Raw genomic sequence first — 21,417 nt, 5'->3', positions numbered from 1 at the left:
CTGGCTCTCAAGTCACACACAATGTCACTCCTGCTTTATCCTGTTCATTATTGGTGGGTTAGTAAATCCAGCCCCTCTCTCAAAGGAGGGATTTAGAACCCAACTCTTTTTCTTTTTCTTTTTTCTTTTTTTTTTTGTATTTTGTAACACGTTTATTAAAAGTGAACCCATATCAGTATTCCTAAACTGTAAACAATGGGGAACTGAAGTATCAAAGTATACACATGAGGGATTATATATAACAGATAAAACCCCTTTAATTTTCTTATTGCTTTTATACAATCAATGTATAACATTTAAGCAAAACTGAATTCCTTATTAAGCAAACATTTTTGCATATGCTGCCTTCTCTTTATCTTTCTGTGCCTTTATCTTTTGTTTGTCTTTCAGTGATTCTGCCTGGATAGCTTTATCTTCTGGTGCTATCTCCTGAGCTTTCTTAAGATCCACCAATGCTTGATCATATCCTTTTATCCTACCATCCTTGAGCTCTATGGTACATACAGTGCTTTGGCATTTGATGGGTCTATGACCAGAGCCTTCAAATGACTGTTGATTGCTCCCTGCCAATCTGACATCTTCAGTTTCCAAGCACCAATATTCAGCACTCAGTTTAAAGTTACAGGTTGCAGCTTTGATCTGCCTGCTTTCTCAATAACAGCCTTTGAACTTCCACATATCTTAAAGCTTTTGTATATTTTTTATGGCCGTCTCCCATTTGGGGATTTGAGAAAAAGTATTTCTATTGTTTCTAAGTCTTCTGTTATTAATACCGTTTGATCTACATCTTCTAGATCTATATCTGCTTCCTCTGGAAAATCTGGGTGACTGTCACCAGAACCATCTTTTGGGGATATTCCCCAATCATCCCCTTCCTTCAATTCTCTGCATTCTGCAATAATGCACAGTTTGACCTGTTTTTCACTTTCACTTGTACACTTTCCAGAATTCTTGCCACACCCATTCCTTTAATTACATGGCCAAATACCACATGCTTCCCATCCAAATGAGGAGTTGGGACTGCTGTGATAAAGAACTGAGAACCATTCATATTGAAGCCTTGCATTTGCCATGCTCAATCAGCCCTACTGGTCATGCTTATGATAGAAATTTTTTTCCTCAGATTTTTCACCATAAATACTTTCTCCACCTGTCCCATTCTGATTTGAGAAGTCTCCATGCTGAATCAAAAATGTCTTAATAATTTTATGAAACAGGTATCCTTTGAAATGAAGAGGTTTCCCAGTGCTGGGTCCAATGCTCTTTTCTCTTGTATAAAATGCACAAAATTTTTTTGCAGTTTTGGGTACAATATCTGCAAACAGTTCTAAAACAATTCAACCAATTTGCTCTCCTCTGATATCCACTTTAAAGAAGACTTGGGGGTTACTGGGGCTGGAGGGCATAGCTTCCGGGGACGGATGTGACATTTTGACTTGGCAGACACATTTGGAAGTGGGCTCTGACACCTTGTGGCAGCCCAGCAGCTGAACCCCAAGAGTGGCTCAGCAAAAAAAGATCCAACCTCTTGAAGGGAGGAGTATCAAATAATTTCTGAGCCTATTTTGTTATTTTTTAATTTATTTTTTGTATTAATTTATCTTCCAATGATAGTTCACATAAACTATTAATCAGTTTCAGGTGTACAACATAGTTATTAGACATTTGGGCATATTTGAAAACCATCACATTGCCGATTGTCCTCACCAATGGAAGATACTCATATACCCTAAGGCATCACAAGCCCTGTGACAAAAATTGGGGTGAGGTGGGGTGATATAAGAGGAGATGGGCCTTTTCTGGACTGACTACTTTGTTTTGCAGAATAGCTTTCTTTCATTTTCATGAAACCTTTCTTTGATGTTCATGAGATTTTCCTTTATTAATTTTTCATTCTTTACATCCATGTTTTGCAGAAATGCCCCTTCCCTTCACTGAAGAGTTTTGATCTATGCCTGCTACGGACTCTTTCCACTTCTCCCATAATCCTGAGAGAGTGTAATATCTCTGAGCGCTCCTTATAATAAATATATCTTAATCCCCATGGCCTTGATTTCTGTTCCATTTGATTCATGCAGTGGATTGTCTCGTATGAACGATTCTATCTCAGAAATTATGAAGTGCAGTGTCGTTCTCTCAGAACAACCTCTACATTTCACACCTCTCTTTTCCTTCCTTCCTTCCTTCCTTCCTTCCTCTGTACCTTGTCTTTATCTTCACTTACCATCTTTTCCAAGGTGCTGCCAAAGGAAGCTCAAGGCAGGAGCATTTAGATAGGAGTAAAGAAAGTTAGTTTTAAAGAATGTATGGAAATCAAACTTAATAAGGCCTGGCTCACCAACTGAAAAATGCAACGTTTAAAGGAAAAAAAATCTGTAAAAATATTACTATTGTTATTAAATTTACATTAGCCTTGTAGATGAAAAGGTGGGATTGTAGTAAGTCTAACCAAATGTAGCCTTACAGTATGATCTAATCATAAATTCCCAACTGGACAAGTCATGGTGGGTAGTCACACCTCAGGCCTATAACTTCCCTAGTGAAAGGTCATCCATGCCTTAAGCCAGCCCTGTCCATTGTTTATGTGCATTTAGGTTAACACACCTTTGAAATTCCTCTTTTTTAGACTCCTTGGAGGTGTAGCCACACTCAAGGGGCCATATAATCTTGTTAACTATCCTGCACCTTGCTTTCCTCCACCTTTATGTAATCTTCCTTACATCCTCTCCTTAATTCCAAATGTATGAAAGAAACTGCGGAACTTTCATTCTCCAGAGCATTGGAGATCAAACTATCATCAGTTTGGCTCAAATAAGTCCTTATAAAAATTCTTTATGTGCTTGTACCATTCTTACATCAGCATATACATTCATGGCAAAACAAACAAACAAAAAACAAACAAAAAACAAAAAACCTCCCAGCAATATCTTATTCACAAAGATTATGCAATATCTTCAGACATCAGCAGAGCAAACAGAGAAATCGGGGAAAATATTTTTCTTAAGAAGTCACGTTTATGGTTTTAAGTGCGAATCCCTCCCCTCCCTCCAGCTGCCATCTAACTATGTAGCAGTTGTGTTTAGTGATAATGGAAATAGGCAGAGCTTTATTCCCTATCCCCTTGACCTACATCAAAGTTCAGGATGAGTCATGAGGTCTCTAAATGTTCTTGGAAATAATCACTCCAGAGTCAGCCACCAGCACCTCTCACCCCCAGAAAATAAACACCCACCAAATGGATATCCATGGTGTATATAATCTATGTTGGTCCTATTTTTAAGCACTTAGTGACACTCAATACAATACAAGCAGATGATGTTCTCCACCCTCAGCTGGAATCACCAGTTTATGCACTGCCCTCTCTCTATTCTATCAATAACAGTTTATTTAATGAGCTGTCTTTTGCATCCCCTCTGCGAAACCCTTGTTCTCCCTCATGTGCAGCAAACACCTCTTCCTCCATATAGTAGAAGCCGTGGAGGAGCTTTGCTCTGCTCTTCCTCCAGGAAAAGCTTGTGTTCATCTGAAAGAATGCAACGAGCTGGCAGCCTTCAGAGAAGCATCTTTCTTCACCGTTTCCCTCGGCATTTGTGCCAAGGCCACACTTTCATTGGGCAGCCCACTGATGGCAACTGAGCATGGTGGATATACTGCTGCCTGTTCATTTTTGTCCAAATAGGTGCTTCCCCAAAATACGAGCTCACATCCTAACCCCGGAACCTGTGAATATGAATTTACTTGGAGAAAGGCTCTTCACAGATGTATGATATTAAGAATCTCCAGATGAAATCATCCTAGATTAGGATGGGCCCCACATCCAATGGCATGGGTCTTTATAAGAGGAAAATAAAACACAGGCACACCAGGAAGAAAGTCAAGTGAAGATGGGGTCAGAGATTAGAGCTATGCTGCTCTGTCAGGGAATGCCTGAAGCCACAGGAAGCTGGAAGAGGCAAGACAGGATTCTCCCCAGATGCATCTGGAGCAGTGAGGACTCAGTCAACACCTTGATTACAGACCTCTGGCCTCCGGAATTTTGAGAGACTAGATTTATGTGGTTTTAACCCAAGTTGGTAGTAATTTAATACAGTGGCCCTAGGAGACTAATATAGGGTGGGGAGGGGAATGGGCTAGGAGGCCTCCAGCTGGCAGAATTTACTCTAAAATTATTTTTAAAATGAATAGGCTTTTCTAATGGGTCGATAGTTTCTCCGCTCCTGACAATTTTTCCAGAAAAGAATTCCCAACCCCACTGGTGTACCAGGGTTTAAATACATGCCAGAGAACATTGTGGGAGCAGAATCCAGGAATATTTTGGAAGCGTATGTGGGGTCATAAGACCCAGCAAGAAGATTTTCACTTATGTCTATTACTTTGTCTTTATCTGCTCCTATGCCAGACGTCCTGGAGTCTGGAGCATTCTAATTCAAGATTTTCAGAGGATAAACTATCTCTTAGACCCTGGGGGAAGGAAAAGATATAGCTATTTATGCAATGTTTCTAATTTCAGCTCCCAGTTTTCTACTCACCCTGTACAGTCCATTCAAATCCTAATCACTTAAAAGATTCAGGAGAATTAGATGAGCTTTATGCCTATTATCTCTCCTTTCACTGAGACTTCATCTTTCTCTGCTAAAATGCCCATCCCTTCCCTTTCTTTTAAAATATTCAGTGACATCTCTTTAATATGTTTTTCTCTCTCTCTCTCTTGCATGGTTCTTGTGGACCTAGAGCCTCTTGCCATTGCGGTGGTGTTTTGAAATTCAACAAAGATAAATTTGTTCACAAAGGCAGGCGTGTTTGTCTCATAATTACTTTTATGATCAGTATACTCACTGATCTCTGTGCTTCTCATTATCTCTCAATTAAGAGCTGAGACCTGGTTTCCCTCCCATTAATAATGCACCCTCAAATCCATCATCCACAGACCTTTGGCATGATTTGTCTCATTTGTATAGTTGGTTGTGTCTGTTTTCTTTTTAAACCCTTCAATGACTGCTTGTATGGTTCTGGATTCAAGTACAACTCCTTAACATGGAATACACGACCTGCCTGGTATGATCTATTGACATAGCATCCATTAATTTTCACTGCACCCAGGTTTGCGCTCTATGTTCTAGAATCACCTACAGTATTTGTACTTTGTTAATTTCTCTAATTAAAATGACTTATTTTATCTTTTCTTTTTAGTCTCCTACTGATCTTTTAAAATAAATCAGGCATTTGTCTACACCATGGCGCCCTCCTTGCACATCCCCTCCCCCACTCACCCTATCCTGCTCCACCTGGCTCGTTTAGTTACTGATCCTTTCATTTGCTCCTGGAAGCTACCTCTATTACTATCTTTATCTCACTTATTATAATTATCTTTAAATGCTCACTTTTTCTTTTTCCTCTGAGAGGTTGGTGTTTTGAAATAGGCATTGTTTTTATTCATGGGTTTAACGTTTTGCTTATAGCATGGTGTTGGGCATACAATTGAGTTTATTGAAAATATGAATACATTGCCAAACCTTTGTCCTCAACAAGAATGGAAGACAAGAGGGAAAAGTGTACTCTGACCTCCAAGAAGGAAGTCATGTGTCTTCCAAATGAGTTTTGTCTTGGTATCCAGTCAGAATAAGCTTTTATGGCTCAGCGCTTTTACTTATGTTTGACTTCCTGCTTGTAATCTCTTTTTTCCACTTTTTCCTTACTGAATCCCCTGGTACAGATGAGATGCCATGATATTTTTAAGCTCCCCATAGAGGAAAGCCTTATGTTAATACAATCCATCAGAAATAATGGCATTCAGAACTTACTCCTCTTCTTTGCTACACAGGTCAATTTCCTTACCGCTATTAGAGCATCCATCACTCTAAGTAGCAAAACAAGATACCTCCCAGAAGTTCAGAGTGGAATTATGGTAAAATCCACTTGCAGTAGTTCACCTAACCTTGAGTAAAATGTAATACTTTCATGCAATAACACACAAATGAGTGATTGAACACTTTTCTCCAATAAAAAGGTCAGGATCTTGCTTCAGAAAAAGGCTTACCTGTATTGGCAGGTTCAGGTCTGTAACAGAATCAATATCTAAGATGAAGGATATTTCAATCAGGGAAAAATGAATGTTTTGTTGAGAAAAACACACAAGATTGAGACAGTTGAATCAGTAAGCATTCTGATCTGAAGAAATAAATGGACTGAAGCTTATAGTCTTCCTATTAAATTTTGGGGAAACATTCTCTCTCTCTCTCTCTCTCCTCTCTCTCTCTCTCTCTCTCTCTCTCTCTCGCACACACACACACACACACACACACACACACACACACACACACAGAGCAATATATTGAGATCACGGATGAATTTGGGTCCTGGTTGCATAGCTTTTCCTCTTACTCACTTGAAAAGATAGACTGGATCTTTCCATCTAAGTATTCAAGCACACAATAAGTGCTCTAGAATTTTCTTGAGTGAGGCATATACACAAATGTGTGTTCATAGATCGATTATAAATCTTAGTTGTGCAGGCTTATATAATAGAATATTTGATCTGTTCAATTCCCAGGTTGTGATTTTCTGTGAATTTCTCATAATTATGAGAAAATCTGTTGATAGTGAGATTGCTTGACATTTTCTTTTACCTTTTTCTCCTTTCTCACTTTGATTGTTATTGTGCAGTCCAAGGTAACCCTTAAGTAGAAGCAGAGCCTGGAATAACGACATTATTAGTCTTCTCTATTTTCAAGTTGAAGTGCACTGAACCAGTCACTAATATTTCAAACACCAAGAAATAAGTCCTCTGGAGCTTTGGGGGCACCTTGCTATTCCTGCCTCCTTGGTTTTGTTTGCCTTTTGGTGTGTAATAACCCTTGACATGTTATATTTCATTATTTTAAAACATGAGCATCAAACATGTCATGTCCCGGGAAGTCGTGATTTAACATGGAAAAGAAGAATATTCTCAGAAAACGAAATAAAAAGCAGATGTAGCAGTTGCTAGGTGATTGAAGATGTCCACATAATTACCCAGTGTAACCAAAGTAATCTCTATATGTATATCTCCTGCCGTTTTGCTATTCATTGTGTGGAGGAGAGTTGCATGTCTCATTTTCTCTTTTGGGGTCATCATTTTCACGAGCATATGTACCAAGTGTGAATACATCCAGTAGATGCAATAAAAGATGATAGCATTCTGAATATATTTCCTGCACAGCCTAGAAACTCAATCCTATAGTACTATATTCCATTATATATGAACTGTTGTAAATAGGGAAGAAATTAAATGGCCAGGATCAAAAGTATAAATTGTTGAAACGACACACCCCTCCAAAAAAGGTGCCCAAAGATGATAAGAATATTTCCTTTGGGTTTCAGTGACAAATATTAGACTTTTTTTATAGTTTGTTCTAATAAAATAATAAAAGAGACACAGAAACCCTGATATTTAGTTATTTAGAATTGGAAATGTATATATCATTGTACAAACAATTATAAATTGTAGTTTTTGCATATTCTGAATCCACATTGGGAAATAGCTATTTCACATCATTGAGCTAGTGCAATTTAAGGAAGACAAAAGAACAAACTCACTAATAGGAGTCATAATTCAAATAATATTAAACAAACAACACAAAATCTTGCACAGCCTTTTAAAACTTACATTAAAAAAAAAATTGGGCTGGCCAAAGTGTCTCACTTGGTTAAAAGCTCACTCAAGAGTGCGAGCTCTGAGCAACAGGGCTGCTGGTTCAATTCCCAGCCCGAGCTGAGCTGCCACTGAGCTGCTGCTGAGCTGCAAACAGGTGGCAGGATGGCTCAGCTAAAAAAAAAAATATATATATATATATATATATATATATATATATATATATATATATATTCACCACTTACTGCCTTCAATTTGCCCTGGCCTCTTGTTTTTCTAGCATGTTTTATTTTTGTTCTTATATATCCTTCAAATTCTGCTCTAGTTTTCTACAAAATTACTTTTTTTTTTTCTATTTAGGGCACTTTGAATTGCAAGGAATATGAATACCCAATTTGTCTTTAGGAAAAATAGTATATGAAAAGATACAGATGCCTGATAACTCAGGAATAGATGAACAAATGGGTTTCAATGTGGGAAAAAGTCATGGAAGGTCTGCAGACCAAACGATCTTTTCTGCCTGGTTCTCTTTCTTCTCTTCCCTGGTTCCAATCTCTCCCTGTATGTGTGTTTCCATTTTGAGCATCTGCCTCTGATTTTTCCATCTTGCAAATGGCTCAGTAAGAACTCCCCTGACCAAGTACATGTTTTTACAGCTCAGCACCTATCATCAGATGAATTAATTCCTTAGAGCCTCAGGACCATTGAATACTATGGTTTATCTAGCTTATCTATTCAAGAAAAGCCACAAGTCAAAGTTAGCTGACCAGGCTATGCAATGCATATCATTGAGTAGAATTTATACCTCTTAATCAATTATCTGCAGCTAGGATGGACAGGGCCACAAAGAAAGGAATTTTTTTTTTAAAGCAGCTGTAAGATCAAGTATACACAGAAATCTATTACTGCTTTATTTTTTTATTTATTTTTTTAAGATTTTTTTTTTTGGTTATTGGGGAATTGGGGGATGGGAACAGTGCTGGGGAATTGGGGGAAGGGGAACAGACAAGTTTCTGTCGTTTTGTTCTTCAGTCTAGTTGTGGAGGACGTTCTTTCACTGGTCCAAATTGGCACCATCATTACCCTCTTCCTGGGCGAGGCACATCAGTCGCTGGCTTCTGTATGGCTGCTCACTGTGGCTGCTGGCCGCTCACGCTGGCTGCTGGCTACACATGGTAGCCCATGGCAACCCACTTCCACAGGGGCTGCAGCCTACGCCGTCGCCAGCGACTCACAGCAGCCCAGCTCCAGGTTGAGCTGTTGTTGTTCAGCATCTTAGCTATGGAGGACAGTGTCACTGGCTCTCATAGGTGGGATCCGAACCAGGGCCCTCTGGCGTCCCAAGCCAGCTGTTAACCATCGCGCCACTCGACTGGCCCTGCTTTATTTTTTTTTTATACACTTGATTCCCAGTCTCAACTCAACTTTTTTTATCTATAAAATCAAAACAGGGAATATTGACTTTATTTTATGCAAATCAAACATGAGTTTCCTCATCCTCACATTTATTTGACCCTATTAAACTAAATTTAACCTAGATGTCTAATTTCAAGTTTATAATGCTTTTGATGATGTTTTCAAAACAAAGTTCAAATACTTAGGATGTGCTTGCTCAAAAAGTGACTTTGAAAACAAGTTGACATCGTTTTATTTTAATTCACCATATGATCTTAATCTCTTGGACAATTCCAGTTTTTCATACTGCAGTCAGTGATTTGGTGTTTGTTAAACATTTCACTTCTGTTTATAGGATGCATCACCCTCACTTAAGACTCTACCAGGCTATTGATTACAATTTCCTCTCCTCCTCACCTTCACCACTGGACAGGCATTTCTGGCTGGTTATCTGGTGAGTCAGTTCCTGGAGCCAGTAGAAATTCAGCGGTTAGAAAGCTATGTAAAGAAAACTATGTAAAGCTATGTAAGTACTAGCACTTCGTCTTGGAAATTGAACTAAATTAGCTTATAGCTAGATCTCAAGACTTTAAAACTCAAATACAACCCAAAGTTATCAAACATTTAATGGAATGGACTCTAAAATAGCTAAACTTCTTTTCCTCCTGCATATGTGAACATCAAAAGTTTTTAATATATTACATAATTCCTACCTCTTTGTGGACAAATTGGAAGATATGTTTTTATTATTAAACATAATAGCTAGTAAGTGAATCTAGTGTCTGTGTTAATTGAAACATTATGATCAATGCCTTAAATGCACACAAATATTAAATATTTATATTTATTAAATATGAAAAATTTGGTTTTTATATTCACTTTACTACTTCCTCGAACTAGTACATCCTCATAGCTTTTAACAATCAGTAAAATTCTAATGCCACTTCTCCTCATAGATTACTATAAAACCATAACTTGGATATTAAATAGATAGAGAAACTGTAAAAGAACTAGATTCTTCAATCTGCCTAGACATATTTTGTCACTTAAGAACTTTATTTTCAAAGGTGTTAGAATTCTTGGTGGGCAGGATATGTCCAAACTACCATAGCACTTTGTTCATGTCTTTCTTTGGAATATTTTAGAATTTTTTTATGTACTCATGAATCTATGGTTTATGCATTCATACAATGTTCCCATTAAAAGAAGTAAAATAAAATTTAAAAACCTCATTCAGCCCATGTCTCACACCCATCATCGTTCTCTTCTCTCTCATGATTACTCCCTTTGGAAGCCGTGTCTGAAGTTACTGACTCCAAATCCTGACCACACACGTTTAACGTATTGTAATCTGGCTTCTGTCTCCACCACTACATTTTGTTCTTATCCAGGAGACCAGTACTAACCTTTTTGTGAGAGGTAAATTTTCACAACTTAACTGTCTTAACTTCTCAGTATTGCTTGTATCCACTGGAAATCCCTCTTCATGATGCCTTTATTCCTTCTCCATGTTCATGTTTGCTTTGCCAGAATCTAACACCCTGCCCTCCCATTGAATTTGCAGTTTTCTTCAGGATCCTGTTCCAAGTGTTCTTCTCTTCTTATTTGAACACTTGCACTGGGTGATTGCCTTTATTTTCATGACAACAGTTACCATCTCTGTGACTACATCTTCCAAATATATCCCAGCCCAGATCACCTTAATGAACTCCAAGTTCATAAATATACTAGACTCCTGCAGATTCAAAATAACCATAAAAAACCATTTAAGTTCTTTATATGTTTCTTCTAATTTGCTTTTACTCATGGCTTTTATCTTAGGTAAGTCCTTTGAAATAGATTCTGGCATGGAAATTTTCCTACAGGAAATTTCAGGGGCAGTGTCTTGGGAACATCTCCTATAGAAGAGTAAAGAAAGTGGGGTTCCCAGAGAGAGTAGTTGATCTGCAACACAGTTGTGATGTAGGCTTAGCCAGTACCACAGTGAGCTCTGGAGCTGGAATAACCCTTTAGGGTTGTCCAAATTGAGGCAATGGAGTTGAACATTTGTATCATGGCTTTCATCAGTCACTAGATATGGACTGACACTTGATGGGAAATTAGTAACCTCAGGAGATTTATCTCCTTTAGTCAAGAGCAATTCCTTAAAGGAAAGCCTCAATTGTAAGTCAGAAGCTGATAACATTCCTGGTAGCTGGATGAACGAGTGTCCGATTCCTTAAGGGTGCTCTTGGTGGCTCGACAAAGAATATCTTACAGGCTAGGACTGGCAATACATGAATCAACCCCAGCTAGGAATAGATCCTCCAAGATTCTTATTGGCCTCTTTCTGGAATAACTTGGATACCCCAAATGAGTGCCAAATGAGATTATCTGTGTCCTCACTGTGTAACACCACCCCTACCTCTTCCCTTGTGTAATAATATAATTATACTATTTTTTGATATGAAGAGATGCAATCTCTTGGTAGCAGGTATAAATTAAAATTCAGTTGTGCTCTGGGCTGGCCGAGCGGATCAGTTGGCTAAGAGCTCATTCAAGAATGTGTGAGCTCTGAGCAACAAGGTCACCAGTTAGATTCCCAGCCCGAGCTGAGCTGCTGCTGAGCTGCCAACAGGTGGCAGGATGGCTCAGCTAAAAAAAAAAAAAATTCAGTTATGCTCATACTCTATTTCCTGATGAAAGTGTTCTTTTCAGGCAAACAGGAATTCTAGACTCACAGAGCCTGAAATTATGAAGACAGGAAGCATAAATTCCCCATTTGAGGAGGATCAGTAAGTGAAGCACTTCTATTTTCATTCCTCGATTCCTGTATCTATGTATTCAACCTACTGTGGACCCAGCACCATAAAATGCTAACTGCCTTAGGATGCACACTGCACCCTGGAGCTTGGAAACATGGAACTCTATCATTTCAGAGTATCATTATCAAAATAGCATATCAGCTTCAGCCTCAAAACCTGTTTCTTTGCTTTCTCAGGATAGAAGCTTCTGGATGCTCTGGTTTGCAATGCAACCACTAGGTCCCATGGTCATGAGCTCCCTGTAATCCATTTTTGCTATAAAGCGAGATCCATGGCCTGATGCAATCTTATGTAGGGTTCAAGGTCTGTAAGCCTCTGAATTTTATGCTTGCCAAAGCCCTGTAAACAGGTAAGACAAATCCTTAGCCGAAATGTATATTAACCCCAGTCAAGAAAAATCACTGTCCTTTCAGGTTGGAAGTGGTACTACATAATAAATGTGACAACAGGTATTGGGGGTTCATTATCAGTCTATTCTACTACATCTTTGGATGTCAGACTTAAGGAGGAAGAAGCCCACACTGCTGGAGCCATGTGTAGCTGTGATCCCTGCCACCACGGCTACTCTGTTATGAATCACTGTGCCAGTGCTCAGTGGTACAAGTTTACTGATGTCAACTGACTGTGCCATTCTACCTACTTGGTTGGTTAGTGCCTCTTCTATATATTACGTGCTTTCTGGTGGCTACCTTGCTTTTCAAAGACGTTCATACTTGGTGCTTAGTGCATTCTATTTCTTGAAGATTCTTTATCCTTGATCTTGATCTCCTCCCCCACTTTTTAAAAAAATTCTAGTTTTCTGAACAAAAGACAAGTCAATCACCATAACTGCCAATGTGAGAGGATGGGAGACAAAACCAGGGCATGAAGTAAATGTTTGTGTCACATAAATAGTAGCTAATTCTGATCCTCACTCCTGACAGGGATGACAAAGCATGTATTAACAAAAAAAATATGTTAATCTACTAAAATACTGCATCTGGTATAGCAGATGTAATAGGGACAGCCACTTTTTAAAGTATTTCTTTGCCAGCATTTGCCTGCTTTTATATAGGCCAGGCTGGTTTCATAGGGATGTGTTAGAGAGCACTACCTCTGCATATTTTAGTCTTCAATAACCTTTGATATTCTCCTTCCACATGCAATACTGTTTTTGATTTATGTTTTGGCTGGGAATGCAGTTCTGTAGGATTCCATGTGGCTTTCCCAGTGGGATACATCTTATCCTGTATGCCAAGGAGTTACTGTGATGTTTCTGATAATTATCAAGTATGTTTATTCCAGCTGTGCATTTGCTAAAATGACCCCTGGGTGGTCTTATAGGCCCGGTGGACTCCTAATGAGTCATATTTGGAAGTCAGGGTTCCCATGTTTTACTATTTAACCCATGATAATGTCTTGTGGCCCATGTATCAATGTCAACTTCAATAGATTTTGAAATGCCTGAGTATTCCAGTCCCTCCTGTGTATGATTACATCCTAGCAGGCATTCGGTGCATTTAGGGAAAAATTACTCAAACACTTTTGCCAAGGTGTGACAGCATCCTTCTTCAGGGAGACCTGGCCTCTACTTCATTCAATGGATTTTAAGTCTGAGAACTGGGCCAGGTCCAGAAACAGAGAAAGTAATCATGAATTCTGTTGGATCCTCTGCCCTCACCCATTAATCATTCATCCTTGGTATAAATTTTTTTTTAAATTCTATACACTGTAAAATACTTTCATTGGCTGTGCTCTCCCTGCTTTGAATACTATGCTATGTTCTATATACTATTTCCATAATCCTCTGCAGTTCAGGATTTCTGGCTGCCAATTCTGACATTGTTACATATTGCTTAATCATACTCCTGCTTTCTACTCATGTTCAAACATAGTCATCTGACCTCTGTTATTTTGAGATCCTATCATCTTGTTGCTATTAAAGAGATTGGTTCTCTAACAGCATCCCAGAATTGCCACTCATGTCCTAGAGAAGGTAGCTACCATTAAGCCCCTCAGCAGGTTGTCCCCTTCACTAATAAGAGTCTCTTCCATGTTCCCCTGTAGTACATTTAGCTGTGAGTTTTCTGCCCTTATGTTAGATATTCGCTCTACAATGGCCATTTGCTAATGTAACACCCTCACAGTAACACAGCCCCCTCAGAATCTACTGCCTACATACTTTTCTGGAGTCTCCCAGTATACGAGTATGTTGAATAGATCCCGTTCTTCCACTAGAAGATCCAATGCTAATTCTATTTGACTCTTGCTATAATCTGGTAGTCAGGAGGGATGATTGGACAGATCCTGAGGAAGGGGTTGATTGTATTATCAAGGAGAAGGTCCCTACATCATTCTATAAGCAAGGCTAAGCATAAACCTTATGTTAGAGAAATAGACTGCTTCTTTAGGCTCAAGGAGTTCTGAAAGACCTTGGGTCTTTTGACACTTATGCACATTGACTCAGAGGTCCCCATTCCAATTTGAACACAGTCCCTTACCTTTCCAATCGGTGCTGTGACCTCAGAAGAGCAGAATGCTCAAGTTGAGAATTCACCCTTTTTTTGAATTACTCTACACTTGTAAGTAAGTTGTGGGTCTGATCTTTAAGTCTCTGTCCTTTGAGAATGGAAGACAAATGTCGTTCTCAAAGTGGCCTTCTGACTTTCACAGCCACTTAATTTGGAGATTAACAATCTCAGCCTTGTCTTTCTTTGACATATTGGTAGCACTTAGTTATAGCCAGCTGACCCTACAGTCCATATGGTCGTCAATTCCCACCACAGTGTAAATGCCTGAGCTATTGTACCATTCAGTACATTTTCTTCCAGTAGTATTCCATCTGAATTCCTCAGTAGTCAAATTTCACCCCTACTCTATCCAGGGGCCATCACTATTCTGCATACCACCAGTACGCTGGCTTTCAGTGCCAATTAGCCAGCAAGTAAATTATCAAGGTCTAAAATATTTATTTAAAACCTGCCTAGGACAACTTCCTGGTTCAACTATATTAAGTTTATTGGAACTAGAATCTGAGGGGACAAAGCACAGGCAGGAGGTTTACTGGATACTGTCTAAGAAACAAAACTATAAATGATTCTGGGAAGCAGAAATGGTCAATGGAGAAGTGGAACTGCAAGAATAATGCAGGTGGGGTACAGGCCATAGCAGATAACTGGGGTTTCTGGAGCTTCCATAGGTTCACAGGGTTGCATTTCTTGAGGGAAGTGGGGCTAGCTTTTATACAACCATATTAATCAATCATTGAATATGGGCTACTCCCTGGGGAAAAGTATACATTTGAGAAAGAATACCTCTTTGGCTGAAGGCAGTCCTTAGAAGCAACTCAGATAAGAGCCATCAACTACCAATACTTTTAGGATCTAAGGAAATAATGCCTCCATCCTGAAGGGGAGACTACTAGTTGCATGTGACAACATTTTACAATCATCCGTTCAGTGAGTGGCATCTCCATCCAACCTGTGTTCCACCGTCTAATAGTGGGAGGCATACTTGATTATTTTCATAATGCTCACAACAATCAAGCAAATCCTGGCAGATCTACCTCTCAAATATCTCTGAGGCAGTTCACTTCTTTTGCTATGCTCACTATATCTGTTCTAGTTAAGACTGCCCTCCTTTCCTACCTAGATGCCTACTCCATCCTCCTATCATCCTACCTTCAGTCAGATCTCCTGACAATTCATTAAGTATTGAAGGTAGAGCATTTTTAAATGGTTACTCCTCTCATTAAAGCAATGTGAAACTTTTACAAGTATGTCACAATGAAGTCCACATTTTGTAAAACAGCCAAAAAAAAAATCTCCCTACGGTATGTGTGATTTATATCTTTAACCTCATGGTATGTTGTATTAAAACACTAGGGCTGCTGTAACAGAGACCACAGGCTGGGTGGCTTAAACAACAGAAGTTCATTTTCTCATGGTTCTGGAAGCTGGAAGTTCAAAGGCAAGGTATTGGCAGAGTTTATTTCCTCTGAGACCTCTGTTCTTGGCTTGGAGATGGCCACTTTCTTCCTTTGTTTTCACATGGTTTTTCCTCTTTGAATGTCTGTGTCTTAATCTCTTATAAAGACATTGGCGATATTGGATAAGGGCCCACCACCAATGATCTAATTTAACCTTAATTACATCTGGAAAGACCCTATTATCAAATTCAATCACATTTTGAGGCACTGAGGATTAGAATTTCAACATAATAATTTTAGAGGGGACAAAATTCAGTCCATAATACACACCACCTTTAAAATGTGGTGAAATGTATTAGTTTTCCAAATATGCCTTGCTCTTACTTAATTTAAGCTTTTCTGTATGTTATTTCCTGGTTTTAATTATCTTTGATCTCTCTTCTCCCTTCAGATTTAGAATTGAATGTGATGCTCACTAGAACACTTTCCTTGTTATCTGTAAAGCTGAATTAAGTGTCTTCCCTGAATACCCATTGTACTCTTTTCCTTCACACCATACCACTTATCAGATGTTATTTTAATCATGTACTTACTTATTTCCCTCATTGAACTCAAAAAGGAAAGGAATATTGTCTTATTCACTGTTACATTCCCAGGATCTAACAAAACACATAACATGGATTAGAATCACCATAAATAATTTTGATTGTATATCTTTTCTTACCTGATTAATTATCTGAAGGCAGAATGTGTGCTTTATTTCACATTATTTCTACTATAGCATCCAGAAAATTCCTGTTTACCTAATAATAAGAGTATAATGATTGCTGGTTCACATTTATTCAAGTAATTTCTTTATATACTTTTTTCAATTTTTAAAACATCATAGAAACTTGATTGCTTCAGGAATAGCATATGGTCATTAACTTACCTTTTGATAGGTTGTGATTATGCCTAAAATATAATAATATTGTTTCAGAAGTGGGTCTTAAATGGTAGGTCATTGAAACATTTGGATTTTATAAAAAATGTCTTAGTGTCAGTACTTTCACATTAATTATTTTCTCAACCAGCACAATGAATACCTTAAGAAAATATTTTGGGAGCAGTCTGGGTAGATTTATTTTTTCATTGAGTTTAAGTGAGGTTAAAGACATATTTAAGGATTTCATGGAAAAAGAGTGTCATAGCTTACCTGAAAAGTTATTTATAATGAGATAAAATGAGATGCCTGGGAAAGCTGGAAGAACAGAAGTGACTGGAAATTTGGAAGCAAATAATTTGTGGGCATCATTCTGAGAAATGGGCAATAGAAATTAAGAGTTAATTAAATTAAGAAAGGGATTAAAAGAAATGCTTAAATTAGTATATTAATTTCAGAGATGACGATATGACATAGGAAGATTTAAATTATTTTCTCTGACCACAGGTTTAGTAACAGCAGCAAAATCAGACCCCCATACACTTTACATAACACTGCGTTCTCAGCCAAAGTAAATCTTGCGCTAAATACACTGCACATCTGCATTTATGAGATCATGCAAATCCATATCTCTCTTTAAAAACAGTTTGTTCACCACTTTGTATTAGACACTGCTTTCTGATGTATGTGAATTCTATAAAAATAAGATTTAAATCTAAATGCAATAGAGCTTTAAGCAGAAACACAAAAATGACATGGTTCAAAGAGAAAGGGTTAGTAAAGAGTTTCCAATACCTATACCTATTACTTCACAAGATTATTATGTTTTAAGACATAGAATGAAAGCATCTAGATACAAAGAAGTTAAAAAAAAACATGGCAAATAGTTATTTTAATAGAGTTAATTGACAAAGAGCGTTTGTGTGGAATGTCAATTATTAATAATGATCAAAGGCATATTACCTTGCACGTATACACTCTTTTAGCAATTTTGAGGCACTTCTGGCATAATTATCTCCTTTTTGAGCCACAGGCAAATGAGGTACATGGGCCACTTACTGTTATCATTTATACATCAAGACACGGAAGCTCAGAGCTTTTGTGATCTGTTCAAGTTTACTTAAACTGCCTCTGATCAAAATCGCTGATGACCTCCACCTCACTGAGGCCATTGGTCAATTCTCACTGATCTCGCTTGACCTGGCAGCAGTGTTGACCACACAGCTCATTATTAACTCCCATATCTTTGAAGTGCTGCCTTTATTTGGCTTCAAGGACACCACTTGCTTTTAATTGTATTCCTTCTTCACTTGCTGCCCCTTCTCTTTGCTGTGTCTTCCCAGACTTTCTGACTCCTTGTCATTAAATGCCCCCTTTGCTTCTTTAGCTATATTCACTCCATTCGTTAGTGATCTCATGCTGCCTCATTGCTAAAAGTTCCAACAATACCTCTCCAGAATTTATTTCTCTAGCTTGAAACTTCTTCCTCCACTCTGGAATTATATATTTGGCCATCTACACAATGCATCCATTCAGACTTTCTGCTTGCCCTCCCCCAACCTTTAACTCATGCACTTCACCACCACTGTGTGTGGATGACCTACCTTTTAATCAGGGAGCAGATACTGTAGAATAGACACTAAGATTTGACCACTGGCTTCAGTGATGAAGAGGTCATCACTGGACTTGCCAAGAGGTGGTTTACTTATATAGCTGCGCATGAATTACAAAATCACTGAGTTTCTTATGTGGATGTATAAAGGTGGTTTAACGTGCTGTTAAACGTCACTGCCTCCACTCCCCACACTCCAGTCAAACAAAGTCACAGTCATCTCTTGCCTGGATTATTGCAATAAGTTCTCTCACTTATATTTTTTACCTGCCACTTTTGTACCTTTCCCACCCAGACTAACTTGCAACACACAGCCCTTGTAATCTTTAAAAACATAAATCAGGTAATATCACTTTTCTTGACAAACCTCCCAGTGGCCTGATCTTACTCAGGCTAAAGGACAGAGTCCTTGCTGTGCTCTAGAAGGTGCTCCATGACTGCAGGGCCACCTTGTAGCTCTGTGAGGTCATCTGCTACATCTCTCCTTTGCTTACTCTGCTGCATCACGCTGACCTTTTGCGCTTTCCTAGAAACACACCAGGCAACACCCATTTCGGGAAATCTGCACTGGCTATTTTTCTCTCCAGAAAGCTTACCTCCGGCTACCATTTTGTGATAATTCTCTTTTCCTTTATTCAAATATGACCTTTCTCAATGATCATGACTCTGAAAGTCTCCTCTACATTCCCTTTTTAAATCTTTTTCCATATGCTTACCATCTTCTAATGAGCTGGACTATTTATTTATCAGAACAATATATCCTGACACCCATGGGAAGATGGACAGGGATCTATTCCAGGTTCAGAATCCTGTGTCAAAATCCATAAATGGTCTAAACAAAGTGGCATCCCTACCACAAGAGTGTGAAGCAGAAGAGGGCTTTGAAAATGGGTGAACGTTGTTCACCATATCCAGATGTAGTCATTTTTCTTTCCATTTATTCTAAAAAAGTGTGTAATATCTTCCAAATGTAAAAGTGGGCTGAGAAGAACTGAACTGGATTAGCTCTAATTGTGTGCAGTTTTCAGAAACCATCCTAGAAAATCTCCCCTAACTGGAAATGAAATATCCCTGCAGTAGTGGGCTTGTGTCCTTCAGGAACCTCAGAATGTGACCTTAGTTGGAAACAGGGTCTTTGCAGATGTAATTTGTTAAAATGGGGTCATACTGAATTAAGATAGGCCCTAACTCCAGGGGCTGATGTCCTTCCAAGAGGAGAAGAGTGCACATACCCACAGGCAAGAAGGCCGTGCGAAGACAGAGGCAGAGGTGGAGTTGTAGAGCTACAAACCAAAGATCACCAGGGAATATCAGGAGCATCCAAAGCCGGGAGAAGCAAGCAAGGATTCTCCCCTAGAGCCTTCAGAGGAATCGTGGTCCTGCCAGCACCTTGATTTTGGGATGTTGGCCTCCACAATTGTGAGAGAATACAGTTCTGTTGTTTTAAGCCACCCAGTTTGTGCGGTAAATTATTATAGCAGCCCTAGAAACTATCATACACACTATAAATAAAATGACTATATGTAATAAGTATAATCGACCATCTGTAACAATTATTCCACCAAGGGAATGATTTGTAAATAGGTAGTTGAAGATGTTGAGAAACACCCAATTTCTAATCGATGTGACCTAGAAGCAAAACATAATAAATAAGTTCATACCTAAATATTTACATTGTCCTCTGAAGAAAAAAAAAAGAAAACAAAGCTATAAATCGATAGAGCTTAACAAGGCGGAGATGAAAGAGCAAAATTTTATCAGGAGATTCTCTGTAGCTTCAGAGATAGAAGACATACTGATTAGCTAATTAAATGTATATTTAGCATATATTTGATATGCTGTCAAACACATTATGCCATACTAGAGAATTATATTTTCATTGTAAATAAATTAAAGCTAGTTTAGACAAGGATGTATTGGGAATGTGATTAACATAAGATAGTAATCATTTCTGCATACATTAACAGCTTCAAACTACAAAATGAGGACTTGAATAAGGAATGTGGTGAATGTGTCATTATATACCTCATTAACTTAGTTATTCAGCCAGGCAGTCAAGTATTTCTTAAGCTGATTCTTCATTAGGCAATGAAACAAGTATTCTAATAATATTTCTCTGGTTTCCCTAATCACTTTCCCAGAAATGATCTCCATTGTCAAATCGCGACCAACACAACTGGTTATAACTACATCCCATTCTCCCTTTCCCCCGCCTTTATTTGATGTTTCTTGTATCAGTCAGTATCCAATCAGGAGACAGACAACACGAGTTAATTTAAACAGGTGCAGTTTCTTATAAATAATTGTTAACAATAAGAGCAAACAAACGGTAAAGATGTGAAGAGAATGTTAGAGTACGCAAGGAAGGAAGGAAGGACTGAGTTGGGTGAGCGTGTCCCCTCCCCAAGCCTGGGATACAGATTGCCTTTGGGGAAGTGTGGCTACAGCCCACTGGATAGCACAATAGTTCACTGGGCTCCTCCAACCAGAGCTGCTTCACAATTCCCTGGCAAACTGGAGGTGGGTGGGGAGAAAGGTTGGGGTATCAGGAGCTTGTAATAGTGTGCTGTTGGTAAGGCTGCGTAAACCACCCTCTTATCCTCAAGTAAGCAGGCTGACTGAGGCTGAACCTGCTGGCTGCCAGGGCAGCATGAAGTCTGGGGGACACAGTGTCCACATCAGGAGGAAAGCAGAAAGGTAGTCACCAGACCAAGGCTGAGGAACTACGTGCTCTGGGTTTCAGGGAGTCCCTGGTACAGCTGCAGAGCAGCAGTGAGAAGAAGCAATAGGGGAACAAAGAGACCTAGGAGGAGAAGCACCTGTAACTGCCAAGTCTGTCCAGCACTCCCACCATGCTTACCTCCTGGTGGGCTGCCTGCAAAGCTCCTTCAGGGAAGAGCAGGTGAAGAGATGTACATTTGAGTCAAGAGCAACCCACTGATAACTACAAATTCTTCCTTGCTTCTCTAATTCTAATATTTCTAAAACCACTATCTCAAATCCCCACAGCTCTAAACTTTAGGTCTCATTTTCCATTTCCAGGTGTTATTTCCATTGCCCTTCATTTTTTGATAAATCCCCTATTCTGCAGCTTATCTTTAGAACCACCATTTTGCACAACTCTAGCGGATGTCATTTGTGTTAGGC

At 38.8% G+C, this 21,417-nt stretch overlaps 1 pseudogene; it reads right to left on the bottom strand.

Moving 5' to 3' along the window:
- Window positions 1-253: 253 nt before the first annotated feature.
- Window positions 254-1,430, bottom strand: LOC109375009 (peptidyl-prolyl cis-trans isomerase D pseudogene; annotated as a pseudogene).
- Between the last annotated feature and the right edge of the window lie 19,987 nt (window positions 1,431-21,417).

Source organism: Hipposideros armiger, unplaced genomic scaffold, assembly GCF_001890085.2.
Source record: "Hipposideros armiger isolate ML-2016 unplaced genomic scaffold, ASM189008v1 scaffold_890, whole genome shotgun sequence".
In the NCBI taxonomy this organism is placed as follows: domain Eukaryota; kingdom Metazoa; phylum Chordata; class Mammalia; order Chiroptera; family Hipposideridae; genus Hipposideros; species Hipposideros armiger.
This window is presented reverse-complemented; position numbering and strand designations above follow the sequence as displayed.